The sequence below is a fragment of the Thunnus maccoyii genome, chromosome 4 (assembly GCF_910596095.1).
Source record: "Thunnus maccoyii chromosome 4, fThuMac1.1, whole genome shotgun sequence".
NCBI lineage: Eukaryota > Metazoa > Chordata > Actinopteri > Scombriformes > Scombridae > Thunnus > Thunnus maccoyii.
This window is the reverse complement of record NC_056536.1, coordinates 29,544,773-29,564,633: the sequence shown is the minus strand read 5'-3', so window position 1 is coordinate 29,564,633 and position 19,861 is coordinate 29,544,773. Positions and strand designations below refer to the sequence as shown.

General features: G+C 35.9%; 1 long non-coding RNA gene across 1 annotated transcript; it reads left to right on the top strand.

The window, feature by feature from the left end:
• Window positions 1–5,418: 5,418 nt before the first annotated feature.
• Window positions 5,419–5,942, top strand: LOC121895141. The gene is made up of 3 exons (XR_006095686.1): window positions 5,419–5,489; window positions 5,575–5,615; window positions 5,781–5,942. It is a non-coding gene; the product is annotated as an uncharacterized LOC121895141 (long non-coding RNA).
• The last annotated feature ends 13,919 nt before the right edge of the window (window positions 5,943–19,861 follow it).

The following is a 19,861-nucleotide window of genomic DNA, read 5'->3' as shown; positions in this document are numbered from 1 at the left end:
CCAACACCTGCCAGACAATCAGAAAGATTTCTATGACTAAGTATATTGTCATGTGTGCAAGTACATGAATGTGTTCGCATGTATGAATATTAATGTTTTTATTACAATGTTGTTCTAATGTCAGTAGTAAAGCTTGGTTGGTAATACTGCCGTTATCCAGTTGTTGCCTTCAGTTTAGAGTCCATTTATACATGCTGCTGGGTACTACAGTACAAGTCAAAAGTTTGGACACACCTACTCATTTAAGGGTTTTTCTTTATTTTACATCTTTTACAACTTTTACAAAATAATCATTGAATTCATCAGCAACCTCTTTTCTGTTATTTATAGTTACATTTTGATTATTAACAAAAAAACTAATCTGCTTTCCCAATACTTTTTTGATTATGTTGTTGAGCACTCTCCATGTTCCCTGAATATTACTTTTATTTTGTTGTTCCAACAACTTGCTATAATACTCCTTTATGTTACATCTCTTAATCTTTATTAGTTTATCTTTACATCTCATTTACTTACATTTTCTTTAGTTCTACATTTTAGGAATTCCTTGTAGAGTGTATTTTCCTTCTTGCATGCATTCTGCAGCCCCTTAGTAATAATCTATGGTTTATCCACATATTTATGCTTCCCTCTGGAAGCAATGGGCAATTTAATGGGCAGTTTTCTTCATAGAGTGCTGTTAATGTAGCCAGGAACACATTGAGGGCTTAGTCTGGTTCATCAACATAAACATCAATATTTCTCTGGGTCAATGCCATCTTCAATATCACTCAGTTTATGCTCTGTATAGTCAAAAGTCTTAAAGCTTAATTGTTCACATTTATGTGGGCTGTGCAAACTTTCCCCCACATCATTTGAATTTCATTTCTTCCTCCATGATCATTTTTGCCTCTTCCAGTGTTCAGTTCAGTCTTATCAATACTTTACAATTCTTTGTCCATGTTGCTTGTATCTTGTTTTGCTTTTTCAGGATGCATATCTGGAAGTATCAGCATTTTTCTTAGTAAGGTGCTCATTTAGGTATGCTTCAATAGTTGTTCAACTATTGTTCTTGTGTGAATAAAGAGTGAGAAGAACTATTGTTCTTCTCACTCTTTATTCTTATTCCGTCTACCGTACATTTTTGCCACGTTTCAACTGCTGCATACTTTGTGCTATAAAAACCATTCAAACGTCAATCTGTGCAGCTTATTCAGCAGATGTGTGCTTGTATTTTTCTGAGATGTAACATGTTTCAGCGATTTTATATAATTTTTTAAAACATTAAAATTTATAATGGCAGTCTATGGGACGAACCATCCAACCGAGTTGGAACTTTCGTCACTTTGACACTCAACTGCTCAGACGTCCCTTATCCTACAAATGCCATTCAAACTTTAAAATGTTCACAAAACTTTGAATTTTCAAAGTTATCAGATTGTTTAGTGATATCCATTGTATCCACTCTTCAGCTTCCAGTTATGCAATCTGAATCCGCTTTCAGCAATCACATGCAATTTCTACAAAAATTGCATTTTCTAGTTTTAGACCAGACATGTTTTTCTAAACTGCTGTCACTCCCACAATTTTAACTCCTCAAGCACATATCTGGCCTCAGTATGTTGCCACAAGCCTCCTCTCTCTCAAAATCTAAATACAATTCACATAGGACTTATAGTTTTTGAGATCGGAACCTTAATTGATAGAGAGTCCCTGTCATGTTCTCATTGACTGCAATAGAGTCTGAGACTCTGTGAGTCTCCTCTCACTCCAGTTTCTTAAACTTACAGATTCTCTCTTCCTTCAAACACATTTTACACATATCATTCATTCTCATGTTAAGGGCAGAACTCAGAGTCGAAGGATGCAGGTGTGCACAGCTGATGTCAATCTGCTTGTTGTGCTGAGCTGAGCTGAGCTGAGCTGAGCTGAGCTGAGCTGAGCTGCTTTTTTGTCAATTTCATGCAATTGACAGACTAAATACCAAAATCTGGCCTGATGTTAGTGTGAGACATGTTATCTCAATGCATGGCATGTCTGTCTTACAACCATGAGGTTGTAGGTTCAATTCCACCTATTACTAATTTTAATCTTGGTAGATTTTTCAATATTCTTCAGCTTCCAGTTATGTAATCTGAATCCACTTTCAGCAATCACACGCAATTTCTACAGAAATTGCATTTTCTAGTTTTGGACCAGACATGTTTTTCTAAACTGCTGTCACTCCCACAATTTTAACTCCTCAAGCACATATCTTGCCTAAGTATGTTGCCACAAGCCTCCTCTCTCTCAAAATCTAAATACATTTCACATAGGACTTATAGTTTTTGAGATCGGAACCTTAATTGATAGAGAGTCCCTGTCGTGTTCTCATTGACTGCAATACAGTCTGCAGGATGTGTGTCTCCTCTCACTTCGGTTTCTTAAATTTACAGATTCTCTCTTCCTTCAAACACATTTTACACATATCATTCATTCTCATGTTAAACTAGTCTTGCTTTCACTAATGATGTACAAATCTCTGGGCTTCAAGCTCTACTTTAAGACAAACACATTTTCCTCATCAAAATGGAGATTTTTTCCTTTCATTTTTGTGAATGTCTGTTGGCTTAGTGGTTAAGAACACTGTTTTCTGATCAGATTCACCTTAGATGACAAGGTTGTGTGTTCAATACTTGCTCACTGCAGTGCTCCTTATAATATTGCTCTCATGTACAAAGTTGCTTTACATCTCTATCATGTACTGAAGGAATCCAGGTGATGTAAATCTGCTTAATGAGCTGAGCTGAACTGCTTTTTTGTCAATTTCATGCAATTGACAGGCTAAATACCAGAATCTGGCCTAACATTACTATGTGACATGTTAGCTCAATGCATAGCATGTCTGTGTTACAAACATGCGTATGTAGGTCCCATTCCACCCATTGCTGATTTTAATCTTGGTAGATTTTTCAATACTCTTCAGCTTCCAGTTATGCAATCTAAATTCGCTCTCAGCAATCACACGCAATTTCTACAGAAATTGCATATTCTGGTTTGGTTTTGTCCTCTTTATTCACAAACCAAATTATGATTGCTAGCTTCTATTTGATATTTTTCAAAGGAAGAATTTGACAGTCCCCAATATTTTTGCTTTGGATAGTCATGTCTTTCCTGCCAAAGAAATTAATGACCTGTTTTTCCACTGAGTGCAACTCACTTTATGGGGAATCCTCCCCGTCTTTGTTTCCAGCCATAGTCCTGGCATAGATTCGGAGTGTGGCTTCTAATCTACTAATGACCAATTTGTCTATGCGTGAATATTGTTCCATATCATCAATTCTCTGTTCCAGGTCTTTGATCCTCTTATCTTTCTCTTTGATTAGGATTTTCAGCTCATGCGCCTCTTCCACTGGTTCAAGTAAATTCGCTTGTTGTTCAGCCAGTTTGCTCATCTCCTCAAACATTAAATTTAGTCTATTTTTGATCTCCTCCATATCCTCCTCATTAATTGTGGCTGTTGTTTATTTAGGTGGCATTTTGCTCTCAAGTTATGAAACTGAGAAAAATGAATTGCAGTTAGTGAAATACAATGTGACTGCAGTGTCTCAGCTGACTCTCATAGTTGGTCATTTTTTGTACTGATGATTTAACTGGTAGAGTTTTAATGCTGATCTAAGCCGTAGAAGAGCTCAAACTATGAGTCACATAATGTTATCTAAGGGGAAAGAGAGATTTTTTTACTTCGGAACCAGGGGTGCCCGAAATAGCTCCTCCTACTTCACAACTCTGCCAAGACACAAGTTAACAAGACTGACTGGAGCCAAACACACTGCAATTCCTTTAAATGTAAATGAGTCAATGTTTTACTGCTGAAAAGAGGAAACACACTCTCAAGACTTTCATAACTGTTTTGCTCAGGACAAAGACAACCTGTTACCAATTTTGCTATTTAGGTTGCAACAAAAGAAAAGAAAAAAAAGATAAACCACTTGCTCCCTCCTTTTGTAAACTTTAGATCAGATATCTTCCTTGAGTAATTTCATTGCAAGAAATTGGTAACACAATTCACTGTTGTCTTTCTCATCTGAAGCTGATATAAGGCTTTAGCAACCTGAGTTAGACAAATCAAATGGGAACCCTCTGCATTTTCAGTCCGATCAGTACAAAATCTACTCTGTGTTTCTCTTGATAGTTTTCCGTGCTAAGGTATGAAGGAGGGACAGAAACACAAGAGGGAATTTGGCACTTAAAAAGACTGAACTTTGGAAAATATCCACTTGATTTTTCGAAATTAGATTGTTAAACCTCATATTAGCTTCAGCTGAACTTTAGATGGTATTTTCCACAGAAACAGTTGTTGTGATTGTATCTAGAAATGGTTTGCATCAATCAAATCACAAGAATCTTGGCTTTCCAAAGATGTGTCGCATGAGTACTCACTTGAAGACAAGGAGTTATGTTCTTACCATAGTTGTGTGGATTATATGCACAATATTATTATATGTGTATTATTAACATGATATCAATATTTCATTTTTTAAATACCACAGTTATATCAGTACCGGTAATACCGGTCAATACCGGTATATCGCGATACCCCTAATTGGGACATACATCCAGCCAAAGATGTCTACAGGCTGGTTAGAGTGTTTGATCCTAGGCAGGCTCCAGCCATGGAAAAGCAAATTGAAGTCTACACACTTGGTTTGGATCTTGTTGAATATTAGAGGGGCCTGAGTGTGAGATTCCAAGGGTTGCGGAGGTGGCAGTGCCCTACATCTACTCACCCAGTCAGCTCAGTCGACTGTTAGAGGAGTTTCAGCAAATACAAGACTCTACAAGCGAGAGGCACTCACTAAGCTGAACACAAAGAGGCTGACAATCATGTACTTCAATGGAGATGTCTGTGAAAGATGGAAGATTGCAGACAGACTTTTACTGTTTTTTAATTTATAATGTGAAGCTTAGATGCGAAGTACTTTATTTTACAAAAGGACGGAATATTTTGTTTTATAACTATATTGAAGCACTTTCTTTGATATTCATTAAATTTTGAATGTTTTCTCATTGAACGGTTAAAAATTGAAATTATTCACCCACCACATGATAAGACACTCTTTTTAATGACAAAATGTGTTTAAAAAATTCAGAAAAATTGAAACGGAAAACACGGAATTTGCAAAAAAATAAAATGGAACCTGAAAGAAGTTAAAATGGATTTCATATGGCCCTAATTTTAATTATACATTTTTATTTATATATCTATCTTTCGTGGTAGGACAACACCAAGGCAAATTCCTTGTATGTGTAAACCTACTTGGCAATAAACCTGTTTCTGATTCTGACTTAATAAACCGCAGCAACTCCCCTTCTACAGCAGTGTGAACTACTTTGAACACTGTGTGTCTCTCATCCAGGTCGCATCCTCATCATCTTTCCTCTGGTTGTTTCTGTGACTGTGGTTGTGGTGCTTTTGGCTGTTTTTCTACCGCTCCTACACAAGTGGAAGAAAAGAGGAAGCTCTAATAGTGAGTTACCTTCCTATTCTCACTCTTTCAATAATTACAAATGAAGAAGAATGAAAACACCTTTGTTGTACTTTGTCTTCCACAGATGTGAACAGCAGGGCCCCCTTAACCAGCACAAACATGGAGGTGACTTTTTTCAACTCTTTGTTTTCCTTTTTTACTTTACATCAAGGTATCTGTGCTCTAAATGTTTAGTTAACAGAAGAATATCTGGGCTGTTAAAATGGTTATGTATCTCATGTACATTATCATTCCTTGTCACCTTGGTAAATTGTACTGTTGTTTTTTCAGCCTGTCTATGAGAATTCTGCTCCAGTCTCCACATTGGAAGACTACGAGAACGTCAATCCATCCTCCACCTACGAGACCCTTAATCCAATCACTATGGATGACCAGACGTACAGCACACTCAATCGTGCCACACAGGAATAGTTGTGGTTTATTTTGAGGACATCTTCCTTCTGTGATCTAAAAAATCTCAATCTATTATTTGCCTGTGCTCTGTACTGTTTTACATTTTTGTTAATACTTTTTCTGATTTACGCTGCATATTTTTTTAAATTTCTGTACTGTGTTCTCGTTGTTTCCGTTATTGATTTGTATTAACTGGCACATGCACCATTGTTTTAATGCTATGTTCTATACCTACTGCAAATTCATATATTACACTGCTGTTTATGTTATGGTTCTTTTTGCAGTCTGACTGTGTCCCTAGCTGCCGTTCTCCACCGGTCCTCCAGAGGCCCTCAGACTTTTCTCCCTTTTTGTTTGGACTGGACTGAGTGGGAGAAAGCTGATTTGAGTTGTGTCTTTAAAAGACTATCTTGCATGATGATTATTTGGGTTGTCTATACTGGTTGGTCTGTCTTTGTTTTCATTCTTGTCTGAACTTGCATATCATAAACCTTGCGTCTTAGTCCCTCCCACATGAGATGAGATATATATATATATATATATATATATATATATATATAAGGAAGTATTTTGGGGGCAACACCGTAGATAGCAAGATTACCAACAAAGATAAAGCTGCTTGCCAACTTTGTATAAAGCAGCTGTCTTACTCTACAATGATAACAAATCTGAGGACTCACCATTTAGTGTGGGAGGCAGCAGACATCAAACGAGCAGAACAACGTCAACCTTACAACCTGATCTGATAGTGCATCAGTTCAGTCATCTTAATGCCTTCTATGAATGTCAAGTCTGGCATGGTTTTGTCCCAGTCTGGTTTGGTGTCCCTCCACCAATACACCAGTTCTCATCCAGAGACTGACAGGTGTTTGTTCAATGGCTGGACTCTCTGTAATCAACACATTATGAAAAGAGTTTGATTGGCATTTGTTTCTGTAGATTTGAGTGATTTGCCTCTGTGCGCCATGTTTGAGGAGCTGCATCATTATAAAATTGTAGATAAGAGTTTGCAGGTTGTGGTGTGCCTGTGTTTAAGTTGTATTCATTTGTTCTTGGACAGGTTTATGTATGTTGGTTGATCATGATGAGGATTGTGTTTTCTGTTTTCTTGGTTTTCTTCTGCTTTGAGTTTTCCTACTGTGTCTTTTTTCTGCTTTTCCCTCCACACCTGCCCTGCTCCCTGGGTCTTCTCCAGCCAATCAGCTCCCAGCATGCGCTTATGTCTTGCTACCAGTTCCTTGTTGTTTCATTAATTCAGTTTGTATTGAAGACCTGTTTTCAGTTCAGTTTCAGTTCTGTCTCGTTAGGTTTCTCCAGTCCAGTTCTGCGTTCTGCATTTGAGTCCATCTCTTGTTACTCTACATGACAAAGTCAAGTCAAGCTTTATTGTCATTCCACAGTATGCACAGCACATACAGAGGAGTGAAATTTCATTTGGTGTAACATACTGCATACAGACCAGAGACAAGTGTGCACCATATATACATAATATATATAAAAAATACAAAAATGTTCAAATTAAGGTATGTACCATTATACATAAAATGCAAGATGTAGGGTTTACTGTAAAGTCAGACTCTAGACTTCATTATCTGTATTTAGTGTAATTCATGCAACTGAGCTTTGATGTGAACACTGAGGCAATATGACCATGGCCATTAGAAATATTGTCAAGGCAGCAGGTAAATGTATAATTGGTGAAAAGCAGCCTTCTCTGTCAGACATGGATAACAGTCAAATCACATGGAAAGTTAAATCAAACATATCAAATTTGACAACTAAAATCAGATGCATCAAGTTATTCTTATTCTGCATCATTTGAAATACTAACATCTGCATAAATTGTACATCTTTGTCATTGTGAGCAGTATAACCTTGAGGAGATTACCACTGCAGGCTCTGCTTCGATGAAAATTAGTTAGTAGGAGAACAGCATACAACAGCAGTCACGGATTATTATCACATTTCATAATCACACATCCTGATCATGTCTTCATATTAGGAAATAGACACTATTTGCTGCTATGTGCATGTAAATCGTTTCTTGTCAGTTTCTCTTTCTATGATCATTTACCTTTGGGGGACACCAAATATTACAAGCAAAGCATTTCACCTATTAGCCATGGAAATAAAAACAATATGGTATCTGGCTACAACATGTCTCCATACACCACTGATGATCACTTCTGAGTTTTGCTCTATAAATACAGCTTCTCTTTTTCTGTTGTAACACCACAATAAGGAAGCAACTAATTGTGAAAGAGGCACCTGATCTGTGTTTCATCTCTTTTTAGATCACGGCCCTGAACAAGTTTGCAGTAACAGCCTGGAAAATGCTGCTGAAGGAGACTTTGGCACTGATGTTTGTCAGATGCATGTGAAAAAAATAAAGAAATTTCAAACTAAAGTGGTTGTAACAGTTGTCAGTGTCTTTAAAAATCCTTAAAAACCCTTTAAAATACTTTAAAATTACAAATCTTCAGTCATTTTAAACAAGAGAAGCAAAGTGAAAGTTCAGTAAATGTCAACAGCCTCGACCAATTTAGATTGAAAGCTGAGAAAATGCATCAGGCCATTAAAAGATGTCACTTTTGTGTAAAATGGTGTCCTGATTAAAAGGAAGTGACTTAAATCATATTTATTTCTTTAGCACCTCAATGCAGTTACAGTGTAACTGCACTTTCTCTGGAAGAAGAAAGTTCCTCTGTAAGGGGGAATGTAGAGATGAAGACGTTCTGGTTCAAACAGATGGCGACAGAGCTCAGAGGGGCTTCATATATAAAGAGGGAACTTTTCCAGTGTCTTCTTCAGTTCTGTTTGTAGGCATCACACAGCTGACCAAGTCAGACTCAGGACGGTACTGGTGCGTTTTGGAAAGACCTTTCTTTCCAGATTCATACAGCGAGTTTGAGATCAGAGTTACAGATGGTGAGTTTCTTTATAATCTGTGTACATTCTGTTCAGTCATCAAATCACTGATAGCTGCTGTTGTTTTAAATATCCTATATTTAGTTTATATTTACCACAGCACACTTTAATTCCTGCAAATGTTTGCAAACGCCTAGTTATGACCAAATATGATGACCTAAATGGTTATTTCTACAGAAAAAATTAAGTTGAGCATGTTGCACATAATAATAATAATAATGATGATGATGATGATAATTATAAAAAATAATGATGATGACAACAACAACAACAACAATAATAATAATAATATAGTTGAATTAACTCAGTGTTGACAGTGTCAACAGAAACTGGACATTATAAGCTTCATAAAGGCAGGATTTGTTACAAGGTTGTTGTATTGGATTGTATAAAACACAGATCTTCATGATATTGTGTCCACCAAATAAACTGACTAAACTGTGACAACACACTGCAACTAATTTGAATATTATTGCTCAACAATGATTTACTGACTGTGTTAATTTTTATATTTCAGTTGAATATCATTGCTGTTTTAATATAAATTGCTTGTGTGCAACAAGATGAGCAGCATCTCGTTCTTTTCATCACTATTAGTGCATGTATGTGATTGATTTTCATTGTGTTTTTTTGTCAATCACAGCTCCGGCCACTTTCCCTGAAAACCTGAAGCTGCCTGAGCAGCAGCAGAATGAGGAGATAACAGCTGCAGCTGCAGCTCACAGAATTAAAGGTTCAAACACCAAAATCAGTGGGATTCATCTTCTGGACAATATGAATGTCTGAACAAAATTTCATATCAATGTTTCCAATAGTTGAGATGTAGTTCAGTCTGGACCAAAGTGGTGGACTGACAGACTGACATTTCCATCACCAGAGCCACGGCACTAGCTAAAAACTCAGCCATGAGACACTGTATGTTTACTTTATTAACATTTAACCAAAACCACAATCGTTCACTGAACCAAAGTGTTTCTGTAGCCTAAACCTGCAACCACACTTGGATCTCAGAATTCAAATCCTGGTCTCCTGTGTCAAAGTCCTGCTTATATGATGATCATCCACCCCGACCACCTCCCTATGACTTGCACAGAGTATAACAGTGTAGCACTTCTTTTTTTTTCTTTTTACAAGGAAAAACATTGCCAGCGGATATAATCAAATTTTTCCATTAAAGCATATCAAAGGAAAACAAATGTGTAGTATATAAACATAAAGTCCAGGAGCCAGGGTTGTTTAATTTAATCAAACCAATGTCAGTAACATTTTTCTCATTTATTACTATTGAGTTCAAGTACCATAAGTTCCTATTTTTGACCCTGTATACTCACCTCTTCTCTTCTCCCTCTCTCTCTTTTTCCCCACTCTTGTTCAAAGTCTCTCATCCAGGTTACATCCTGCCTCTGGTTGTAAGTGTCACTATGGGTGTGCTATTTGCTTTTGTTGTCTTCTTGTTCCTGAACAAATGGAAGAAAAGGAAGGATGGTGAGTTATCCTACAGCCCAATATTAATAAATATTCAGTAGAACCAAAAACAGAAACATGATCATTGTACTTTGTGCTCCACAGGTTTGACCACCAGGGGGCAGTCTCACAACAGAAACATGAAGGTGAATCGGGACAAAATCTACTGTAACCTGTAATCTTTATTTTTTTTAAGTCTTTAAATTTTAACTTTTACTTAAATGTATTTTGCATAAATATACTTTGAAGTAAAGTATTTTAGTTATATTTTTAAATTATGGTAAAACAACAGCATATACTATAATTGGCAGCGTTTTTTGTTGTTGTTGTTGTTTTCTTTTCTTTTTTTTGTTTTGTTTTACATATGTTATTCTTCTGAAATGACTGCAAACATGAACTGTAAATTGTTAAATTACACCACATCTTAGAATTGAAAACCTTCTTGATTGTGTTTTATGATACAATCATATTTTTCCAGCATTTTTCTGATTATTTTTAAAAACACATTTAGTTTTCTCTCATTTTAATTTTGCATTTTAAACTTCTTAGAAGCATATTCATTAATATTCTTATCATGTTCTTATAATGTTCCCAATAGTACATATATTAAATATATTTGTATGATTTACTTTGTTTGTACTTTGAAAAGAAAATTTTCTAATTTATATTTTATTTTCAAAAATAAACGTTTTCCATCATGATTAAACCATTTACAGTATTCGTACTTCTTTCTTATAAGAATTTATATTACAACTGCGTTAAATTTATGTTTTAACATGGTTATTGATTCATATTAAGAGTCTAGATTCAAAAAGAATATTTGCACTTATAAGTTAAGTCAAGTAAGTAGTCTGTAAGAGCAATTAACACTTTCTGTCTCTCTACCTCTGTTAAACCTCCTGTGGTGGCTCTGTGTAGGCAAGAGATTTGCATTTTTATTTTTATTTTTGTCTTGAGTAGGTCATCTTAGGTGGATTAATATAAACTTCTTTAAAGTATATTCATGAATATATGTTCCTAGCATATTCCCAGTAGTATATATTTAAATATATTCATATGATGTACTTTATTTGCACTTTGAAATTAACATTATATAATTTATATTTTATTTACAACAATAAATGAACTCCATCTTGATTAAACCATTTACAATATATGTACTTCTTTCTTACATATAATTTATTATATTGCATCTGCATTAAATTTGTTTAACATGTTATTGATGTGTATTAAGACAGTTTAGATTTTAAAAAGTCTACTTGCACTTTTTAAAAATATATATATTATGATAGTTATTTTAAAAAATGGTTTTCTTTTAGCTTAACTGAAATACTATTTGACATTATTTAATTTTTCAAGTATACTATTAATTGGAACAACTAGTAGTATTTGTATGAAGAGTTTATGTCATCATAAATTATCACAATTTCTTAATACTTTAATTCCAGCAGGTTTTATTTCAGTTATATTATATTATATACAGTATATTAGGTATACGTTATATTAGGTGTAATCTCCCCTCAGAAAGATGCTTAACAAGCTTTAGATAATACCCGGCCAGACTTTCACTTCCAGGATTTTGATTGCATTTAAGAGAATTACAATCAAGCATCTCAGTCCCTTTCAGTACAGATTGTGAGAGCAATTAACTAGGGGCGTGCCTGAATACAAATATGTTATTCGGCAAAGCACAAATAATGGGTTTTTTATTTCGTACAAATATTTTAAAAATAATCTGTTTTCGAGAAGAAAAATTACCTTGTGTCAAATACCAGCGCAGGTCAGTTACATCACTATCTCAGTCTCTCTCCTCTGCTCCGGTGTTATGTCTATCAGCAGGTCTCTCAGTTAGGGGAGTCTCATCCACCTGCTACATGACGCACATTTTCTCATTTGGACGTCACTCCCAGAGTTGGGGGTGTTCCCCAGAAATAACGCTGAGCTACTGACACAAGCGAAGTGCTCTCAAGGGACTCTCCATAACCTGCTGTTCCCCTTCTCCTTTCCACAAAGTTAAATTGTAAAAAATAGGCAATAAATGAAAAGTGCAAAACAAGAATCACCTTTGAAGTTCTTCTCTACACATTAAACACTGTGCTGTCTCTGTGTTATGGGTGTATAAATAAGTAGAGGTCTGTGTGCATGTTGGCATTTGGTTTGAGCTCAGTAGTCAGCGCAGTCATCTATGATCTGGGAGACATGGGTTTGAGACCTGCTATGGGGACCTCTTTCGTAATATATTTTATTCATAAACACTTATGTTAACACTTTAATAATCTAAAATTAAAAGCATAAAAAACAGTATTTTATGCCTATTTCCACTTTTATTCAAATACAAATATGAATATAAATTTGCTGCCTCAATAAATATATACAAATACAAATACTGGGCTCTCTACACATCCCTAGTTTATACTAAAATGTTTTACAATGTAGTAGCTCATTGACATGTTTTTTGATAACAACAGGGGTCTACAGCAAAGAGGAATATGATATATCAGGCTTTGGATACACACACAATACTTGTAAGGTGATCAATTCATTGTTGGTTTGACTCTGCGCATATTGTTGACAATAGGAAAAGTATAAAAAAAAATCACCAGCCTTATCCTTTAACACCACTATAATATTTCATATTTTTATTATTATTGTTTTTTGTATGTATTAACTGTCATGCGGGACTTTATCCAACATTGTATGTTTACATCTATTAAAGTAACATACTCAACAGTGAGTTTATGAATTTTTTGATGGAGAAGAGGGAAGTATAGTTTATTCCTAACACTCGGATTTCTACACCACATGATAATAATGAAGGATAAAATAAAAAAGTTTGTCTATCAACATTAAAATCTTTTAACTCTCTAAGTAGATACAGTCTGTGTGGCTTTCTTAACAATGTAGTCATTATTCTCTGTGAAGTTAAGGTGGCCATTGATCATAGTTCTAAGATATTTAAAACTATTGGTCATTTCTACAGGGGATGAGTGATTGTCAAAGGTGGCAGTTTAACAGGAGTGTCTTGTATATTACTGGATAAGAAAACCTCAAACTGCTCCCATGACAATCTTACATTGGTGTGTAACGCCTCATAAACTCAACAAGTAATGGAGTCAGTTGAGAGGCATTGCATTGCATTGTTCTTAACTATCCAACAGAGGGCGCTAAGGAATAAAAACAGAAAAAACAAGTAGATTTTGGTGTAGATGCAAATTATGTAAAGGTGTATGAGTAAAAGTTGATTTTGTTTTTTGAAGTTTAACATCAAAGTTTTCTAAGACCAAGCTGTGTTCAGTGATACTGTGTTTCATGAGGAGATTAAAGGTTGCCTTACAAACTGAAGGTGTGGAGTGAAAGATGTGGCTAGTCAGCTGGTTTCAATAACAATATCATCAGCCAGAATCCTGTTAGGAAATCCAGAGCCAAGTGTTATGGTCGAATGGAAATAATTGAATATGGATGAGCCTTTGTTTATTGAATTAATGTTACTTTCCCTTTTCTTTTCTAATATTTTGTTGTTGTTGATACTTAATATTTTCCTTTATATGTATGATTATGTATTCCTTTCACTTTGCATTATTTGTAATTTATAATCAGCGTTCAGTGTGCACCCAGACATAAGGGCTCTATGGTGTGGTTCACACACACTGTGATGTTGTTCTATACAGTGTATATGTTGCAGTAGGAAATGTTCGGTTTGCATTAGCAGTAAATGTATATAGCTCTGATATGGCTGCAGGAGAGTGAAGAGAAAAAGAAACCTTGTAACTCTGGTTTTGAAAGGTGCTATTGAAATCAAGTTTACTTATTTACTTACTTACAATACATCTGCAAATCACCACATCAGTACTTACTGAGACACTGTTACAGCAAAGTTAAAGAGTGTGTTCTCTCAACAAGTGGTGAGGGGACTGATTGTTGCAGCACACAGAGCAAAAAAAGTTAATTCCCACGAGAACATTTTTATCAAGTGACTGTATTCAGGAAGCTGTGGCTGTGACTTGCGTCTGCTCATATTTCCTAATCATTACAATTCCTCTCTATAATGACTATGAGTGTGTGTGTGTGTGTGTGTGTGTGTGTGTGTGTGTGTGTGTGCGTGTGTGTGCGTGTGTGTGTGTGTGTGTGTGTGCAAGTATGTGTATGTCTATGCATATGTCTATACATTTGTGTACAAGTAATTTTACTTCTATTTGACTAAAATGTATTTGAAATAACTGTACTTTTCACTTGAGTACTTCCACTTTCTCCACCCTGTTGGTCTGTGGGAAAACCATGAGACTCCCAGGAACCACCAGCAACACGGAATTACAGCCCTTTAAATATGTATTTAATTTTTTGGGACATTATGGCTTCTGGGAGGGTTAACAGTGACTAAATTAATCAACCTAAGATGACCTACTCAAAACAAAAATAAACAAAAGTGCAAATCTCTTGCCTATAAACTAAAGAGGTTGTGATATGTAGCACAAAAAGCCAGTGAAGCACTGACAACAGAATCACGTTCCAGCACATGCTTATACAGAACTACTCTCCAGAGACTGAAAATGTGATCGTCGTCTTTGGAGCCATTTCTAAACAAACTGCTGAGACCATAATATTCATGGAGAAAGAACATGTCACCCAGTGCAGCAGTGTGTCTCATTGTGGTGTTTTTTATAGTTTTTTGACAACAACAGAAGTCTTCAGCAGCAGTTCATTATTGGTTTGACTCTTCACATGGGATTTGTAATTTTTGGAATGACTGAGTTGCTCTACATGTTGGTTCATTTTTTACAGTTGCTGAACAATATGATGCATCTCCTGCTCTCTCATTTGTTTTTCTCGCTTGTTTTCACCAAAATAAACTGTTACTTACTACATACAAACAAGAAGCAAGCCACGTAAATTACATTTTTGGGAAGCCCACCCCTAACCTCTTAATAGTGCGGCCTATGCACTACTTCAACAAGCCCTTTACCACTTAACATTGCTGCACTTATATGAACCAAAGAAGCAGCAGAGCCTGGAGACACCCACGCAGTCCGTGCAGCTAAGACTCACCACTTCACACTTGTCATTGAACTTACACAGTTAAAATAGGTAAAATTTCCAGACACAACAAAAAGTCACCATTTTGCATTTACTGTTTACGAGAAAGAAGCAAGTTTTATCGCAACAAAATTATCAGTATATTGAGTATGTAACATTTATGTAGAGCTCAGTTCTGAGAATGAGAGCATCAGTTCGTGAGAGAGCAGGAAACCATGTTGAAATGAAAACTTGCATCTTCATAGAGTAATGCGGAACTTAAAGTGAGGAACTATACAAGACTGTATATGCTGTAAATTAGACAGAAGTTATTGAAGTCATAGTGGCAGTTTCCCCGTCGTTTAAAGATTTTTTCCTCATCAGAAACAAGTTCAGAATGAATATCCACCCTGTTCTGCTCTTCTGCTTCTTATCAGGTGAGGACTGATTACTCAACTGTCTCTTTAATGTTGCAGCACACACTGCTTTTTACACAATTTCTTGCTTACATTTGTTTTGCATACCGAAGTGAGTACCCCTTCCTGTTACAGTTCCTTAATAACTAAGTATATGGTAAATATACAGTATATTGTTGGGTAATTACCACTGGTAAATAAGTAGGTAAATACGGAGAAACTACAGCTGAAATAATAAGAAAAACTTCCACTATTACCCATCAACTCAACTAAGTACTGTGTTGTTGTGACTGGTTTAGGTTCGTAATAACTCTGATAAAATTGTGTACTTTTTTGGAAAGTAGGAAACCAATTCTTAGAAACACCTCCTCTATCAACCATCAATTCAAAATACAATTGTAGTTATCCAAGATTTATGTTGTTAAAAGCCCAAGTTTCATTATGTACTATCTAGAAATTGAGATAGTACTTTCCAGTAAATTACTTTTTCTTTTACAGTTATTGTTCATGGCTTCATCCATTTATAAAGAGTTTATTAAAGCTGATTTATGGGGAGTCGTTCAATACTTGATAAGTGTCACTCAACAGAAATTAAAGAGTTGTGTAACATTTTCAATTTATGCTTCAGCGAAAGGTTTCAGTCGTCTCCACGATAACCAGACGCTATCCTCCAGCCGGCTTGTTTTAGATTATATCATCCTTACCAGGACTAATTAAACAAGGATGTTACAAGTTATCTAAAGTTACAGACCAAAATGTCAATAAGGAAGTTCAGTGAAAACTACAATATCCATGGTGACATTAGTAACACTACCCAGTCACATTAGGCAACAAAATAGAACGGTAGCTGCAACATAACAAAATACTCCAGATGTGCAACATGAAAGGAAAGTGTTGTGCAACACTTTTTTCTGTCAAAAATGTGTCATTTCTGTCAAGTGACACATATCAAAAATGTTGAGAGACCTACCATAAATCAGCCTTTAGATTTATCTTAGAAACTATGAAATTGTTTTTATATAAGCTGAAAAATTACGTCAATACTTATCTGGTAACAACCTCCACAGGAACAGTTTCCTCTTGTGTCATGGTACATCTTCTTAAATACTAGGTACGTTCTTGCAGATGTTTTTATGATTTACTTAGTAAGTGAGCTGAAACTATAATGTAAAAGGAAGCCTGATTTGTTTCAATGGTATTACCATGTTCTTACCATATCCTTTGTAACTGTTTATTCCCTTTTCCATGCAATACACAAACATTTACCATGTGTACTAAGTGTTACTAAGTAAGACATTACAATTTACAGAGTAAGTAAACTGAAACTTTACTGTAAAAGAAAGCAATGTTTAATCCGATGGTACCACAGAGTCCTTATCACATCCTGGCAGAGAATATTACACACAGTATTACACTGCCATACAGTCAAAATTTCTGTGTATCACCAACCTTATGTTGAATGAATGTATATGTCTTCATAGTTAGTTTACTTGTTGTAGCGGTGGGGGCTTTAACTCATGACACACAAAAGATGCATGAGTGACGTAGCTGCAAATTCCCTCCAGAAGTTGGACAGCTTTTGTGCTGATAAGATGTGTTGTGATACTCTCTCTCCCTTGGTTAAGATAATTATTGATTATAGCGTGCTTCTTTTGCACTTTATCTCGATGCTTTTAATGTTTTATGTAAAGCACCTTGAATTGCCTTGTTGCTGAAATTTGCTATATAAATAAACTTGCCTTTCCTTAAACTGCATGTCTGCCACTGTGTGTGTTTGTGTGTGTGTGTGTGTGTGTGTGTGTGTGTGTGTGTGTGTGTGTGTGTGTATGTGTGTGTGTGTGTGTGTGTGTGTGTGTGAATGCTGACTGTGCCCCATGCTGATCTTATAGAGAATACATTTGCAGATCCTAAATCCTGGTGTGACTGGTGTTCTTCAGCCTGTGAGCAATCATCCTAAAACTGCTACATATTGTTACATTGTATTATGGTTATATTATATTATAGTATTATTACGTTTATTTCATGATACTTATATCACAAACACACTTTTTTTAATACATTGTAACTACCATGTCATAAAGCATTACTTTCTTGACAGTTCTCCTGTTTCAGCATACTTATTCAATAAAGTGTCATATTTTAGTAAGTATAACTATGGAACTTATGGTACAAGTTTATCTATATTGCATGAGAAAGGAAACCATCCATTCTGATGAAACGATGTGGGGAGTACTTTGTAATACCATGAGATTAAACATTGGTTTCTTTTACAATACAGTTTCAGATCACTTACTCTGTAAAGTGTAATGTCTTATTTAGTAACATTGCAGAACATTTATGGTAAAGGTTTGTGGATATTGCATGGAAAAGGGAATAACCTAGCCTTGCATTGCCAGACCAATTCACAAATGTGAATTATTCTGGAACTTCTCAGTTCATTTTTTATTTCCAAGGGGCTTTATCAACAGGCACAGACCAAAATGCTTCTGATCGCATTTAGATAGACCTACAACCAATCAGAGCAATGAAACGTGTGACGTAGCGCTGAGTGATGGAAACATGTAAACAGACTACTTACCAAATCCTGTTGGTACAGCAAACACATCTTTCTTATCAACAAAAGCTTTGAGTGCAGTTGTTTGTTCTTAGAGAAAATATACCGTCCACTTCGTTTAATACTGTTGCGATAGTGAATTCAACAGACCATTCCACATCAGCAGCAGCCATCTTTGTTTACGAAAATGCCTCAACGGCGCTCCTCTGTAGTCATCATATAGATCCTGACCCATATTAGATAAACAGTGTGATTAATGAGGACAAAGGAAATTATGTAATTTAAAAACATTCAAAATGAATCAAATCAAATCAAATCATTGGAAAAATGTGAGAATTTTTGCTGCATCCATTGAGTCCTTCCTGACAGAGACTAAATCAAGTCAAATCACAGACTGGTTGAACTGGGCAGCTCCCAGTGTGACTCTGTGGATCAGTGTAAATGTGAATTATTGACTATTGATTTTTTTTTTCAACAGCACTGCAGGATGGAAACATTGGTCTCATCAATGCAGAAATCCACATTTTTACAGGAACTGAAGGACAAAGTATCACAGTTCCATGTCACTTTAGAAACACTGGAAGCAGGAAGTACTTCTGTAAGGACGAATGTGAAGAACACATTCTTGACATGTATAATGTCAGAGCTCAAAGAGACAGATACAGCATGAAATATAAAAAAACACCTGAGGGAAGTCGTCTGGATGTGACCATCACACAGCTGACCAAATCTGACTCCGGACGTTACGGGTGTGGTTTTGATATACGTGCAGCAATAGATCCATACTGGGAGTTTAAGATCAACGTCACAGATGGTGAGTTTCTACTGAAAGTCATGAAAATGTTTCTTCATGTTTCTGGAGGTCAGAGGAATTTTTTCACATTTTTCTGACTGCAGCTGATATTTTAATGACCTGGGGTCTCATTTATAACCGTTGTATATACACAAAATGGGGCTTGAAAGAGACGTACGCCACTTCCCACAAAAAAGTTGGGATTTATAAAAATACAAACTTGACGGGAGAATGTGTGCACCTGATGTAAACTCTGACTCATGAGTATGAACATTTTGGAGACGGGGGAAACTGGCAATGCAGATGGTGAGGTGGTGAATTGAAGCCAGATTGTATAATGATTTCTCTCACATTTCATTTCACTTCATATCACATGTTAATGATAGATCCACTTTATCATAAACATTCAAACCAGCAGTGTTATTTGTGATTGTGCTAGTGAGCCAAAACTATTCCATAAGCACCTTTCAATTTTAAAAGATATAATTGAACTCAAATCTCAAATGATACTCCGATCAATATTTCATCAGCGCTGTCTCACCGACACATTCCCCAACCCCAGAGCACAGAGGAGAGGGCTGGACTGTCTGCTAGGCCTACTTACACTCGCGGTCAGTTGTGGAGCAGCACGGTGCTGCTGAAATGCCAGGATGATGCCAGGATGTGGCAGGATCCTGGAAAGTCTGGGTTGCCTCTCCCCAATGTTAAGCGTGAATATAAATGTTTTATAAATGATGGCCCAGGTATTTGGTTTAACAAATCACTGGGAAGATTGATACAGTAAGTGTCCATT